We start from the raw sequence: 3125 nt of genomic DNA on the forward strand, positions 1-3125 counted from the left end.
CATTTTTCGATACTTTTTTCTACACATTTTCGCAAAAACTGCAATAAGTTTGCGTTTCTTCAAAAACAGTTCAACTTGTCAACTTCTGTATCTATTTAAAAGAATTACTTAAAATTCATCAGAATTCAAAATCCCATCATTTCGCCTGTATTTATATAGCCTCATGAATACCGAATGGGCGGGCGCCGGTCTGCATTTAGGCGCTTAAAAACTCGCTCAACAAACTCTGCAGCCGTATCGTCTATTTGCTTGTCTATAATATTTCACCGCAGCTGCAGTAAGCTGTGCAAATACCTTGACTGAAATTTGCGTTTGAAAGACGAACAAAATAAAAGCACAATCTTGTGCTCAGTCAACATCACTGAATTTGTTTTGCATTTTAGAACTAAAACTGTACACTGAAAAAAAGTGAATCGATTGGCCGTTTGACTTCGAATCTAAATCTGTAAGAATTGCTTAAAACATAACGAGAATGTAAGCAAAACGAGTTTTTCGTGTGCGATTGCGAGAGAGTGAGAATCTCGATTGGTAGCAGTCACAGCACAGTAAACTCATTTTGGATGTACACATCATGATTTCGATGTGACTCTTTTTTTAGTAGGTTGAATTATGCTGTAAAAGTTGAAATTATGAAGCAAAGAGAAATAGATTGTAGCCGGTATGCATGGTGTATGTTGTGTAAAAAGTACACGCAACATCGATCTGAATATGTATACGTATCGATTTGTGTGTGTGTGTGTATCTTAACGCATGATTTGTGTTGCGGACGGTCGTTCAATCGTTCGTTCTCATTGACGTGGTGCATTGAGAATCGGTGTGTGACCAGCGATCGAATATCGCATATGTTTCACAGTTTGTTTTGTCAATTGTAAACGAGTGGTTTGGTTTAAGTGTTGTTTGTCTTTTTGTTCAGTGTTGTGTTGTCACAAGTCAATATAATATAGAGCACGTGCATTTGACGCTAAAAAGGTACTTATTTTTCAACAGCTGTAAAAGTTTTATTGCAAACAAAATTTCGCCGAATATAATCGAACAATACAATTGATTAGAAATGCGACAAAAAAAAATTAATCATTGATTGTGAACAAGAGGCGATACAATGGATTGATCTATGTGGAAGAAGAGATCGAAACTCTCTCGACGAAAATATTGGAAAAATAGCTGCGATTCTATCAAAATGATGAAGTTACTTTTCTTCAACGTGCGCGCGCAACAATAACAAGAAAGGAAAATAGAAGATCATTCTCTGCAGACAATATAAATCACATGTTTTAATTCAATGGATATACGTGTACCAGTCAGCGTTTGACTTACTAATTACGCAAACAAAGTGGCTCGGGCTACGTGGTACTTCAGATTCGTTTTCGCATCATTGAAATGCGGCTAGAGTATAACATACGCCACTTTAGTGATAATGAATTGTAAAGGGAATAAGACAATAACAAAATCACATGAATAAAAGAGGTTGAAAAACAGAGAAAATAATTTGCGATAAGATAAGTTTTGGCGATGTGTGAACACAACACCGTTGGCTTTGTCTCTTGTCTCACCTTAATAACACATTCAATTTCGAGCTGTTTCAATTCTACTTCACAATTTTCGAGATTAAAAAATTATAAGCACTGTTATCGATTGTCTGTATCTCTTTCCTGTGAATGCGACAGCTCTTCAGTTAGGTTCCAAACGCACGCAGACCAACTTAGTTCACTCCATTCCACACATACACCAATCGACCCATTGAATGTGCTTGTATATTAGATGATGATAACCAAAGATAAGTAATGTACAAACAACAACGTTTTGTTTTATTATTTACAGACAAGATAACAATACGACAAAAAATTATCGCCGCAAACGAAATTGTATTTAAGCGAATACAGGCTCTTCGTTAGCCATTCATTTGGAATTCAGTCTTTACAGTAGCAACCATTTCGACAAATTCATTAATTCGACATTTTTTTAATAAAGTAAGTTCTCTCTAGTGAAATATTTGATATTGAAATTCGTTTAGTTGAAAAAGTGATTGAAATGGTTACAAAAAGTTGACCAAAAATTTAGAAACAATTTGATGATTGGATTTTTATTCAATTGGAATTATTGATTCGCGACCAATTTCATCTGATTTTCAAGGCATTTTTGCTGATTTTCTCTACATCTGATTTTCTGTTTGGACTTTCTACAAATGTGTTGTTTTAGACATTAATTTCGTGCAGTGGAGATATAGCTGTGAAAGATCTAACAATGTGATTTTTAGTGAGTTATTTTCGTCAAATAACCGGTATAGCTTCGCTTTGGCAATAAATCAGTTTAAATGATTCCAATTGAAATCATTTTGATCTCAATAGCTTTGCACACGACGATAATCATATTGGCGCATTGATTTCTGTCTGATCCGATTTCTCAAACTCCGGTTTAATAGACGCTATATCTCATTGATACACCGATTGACGTGGATGTTAATTCATAATTTCTCACCGGCAATTTTATTGAAATATATCTTGCGCTAATTTAGCGTTGATCAATTCATTTGTTAGTCGAGTGGGGGGAATGCTTGAGTGGGGGGAATGCTAAATTCGTTCGATGAAATTAATTGATTTTCCTCATTAAAAGGTTGTAAAACGTAATAACGCAAATACTGCAATTCAAATTGGTTAAAGCGCATATCGATAGCGTGTTGGAAACTCAATTTCTTTCTCAAGTTGAACTTTTTTCTGGTTGATTTCATTGCAGGAAAAAAAAACACACAAATACCGAATTGGAATAAAAAGCGAACATGGATGTTTTGAATCCAGAATGTGCTGCCCAGAGTGTGGGTCCAGCAAATCAGCTCTTTGGTTTGTTAGTTCAAACGATATTAGCGGCGCAGTGCGCAATTTCACCAAAGGATATGTGGCCCAAAGATTATGGTCCCACTGCCATTGAACAAGGTAAGTTGAAAAAATTTAAATAAACAAATTGCCAAAGATATGAGTCGAATGGAGGTATGAATGACGTTCTTTGGATTACTTATCATTCAGTTTGACCTTTTGTCGATAATAATTTTGTTTTTATTGTCTCATCGGGCGAGTGCTTATGCACTAGGGTGTTTTTGACATCAAATAATCAAGAAATGGTAGTTCTGGATT

The 3125-nt window shown here is 35.3% G+C and overlaps 1 long non-coding RNA gene across 1 annotated transcript; it reads left to right on the forward strand.

The window, feature by feature from the left end:
* The first annotated feature begins 59 nt into the window (after window positions 1-59).
* LOC129572493 (uncharacterized) lies at window positions 60-1971 on the forward strand. Its single transcript, XR_008688460.1, has 2 exons — window positions 60-969; window positions 1819-1971. It is a non-coding gene; the product is annotated as an uncharacterized LOC129572493 (long non-coding RNA).
* Window positions 1972-3125: the final 1154 nt, after the last annotated feature.

The sequence above is a fragment of the Sitodiplosis mosellana genome, unplaced genomic scaffold, assembly GCF_009176505.1.
Source record: "Sitodiplosis mosellana isolate CC-2019 unplaced genomic scaffold, AAFC_SMos_1.0 Smas_scaffold_5084, whole genome shotgun sequence".
Lineage (NCBI taxonomy): Eukaryota > Metazoa > Arthropoda > Insecta > Diptera > Cecidomyiidae > Sitodiplosis > Sitodiplosis mosellana.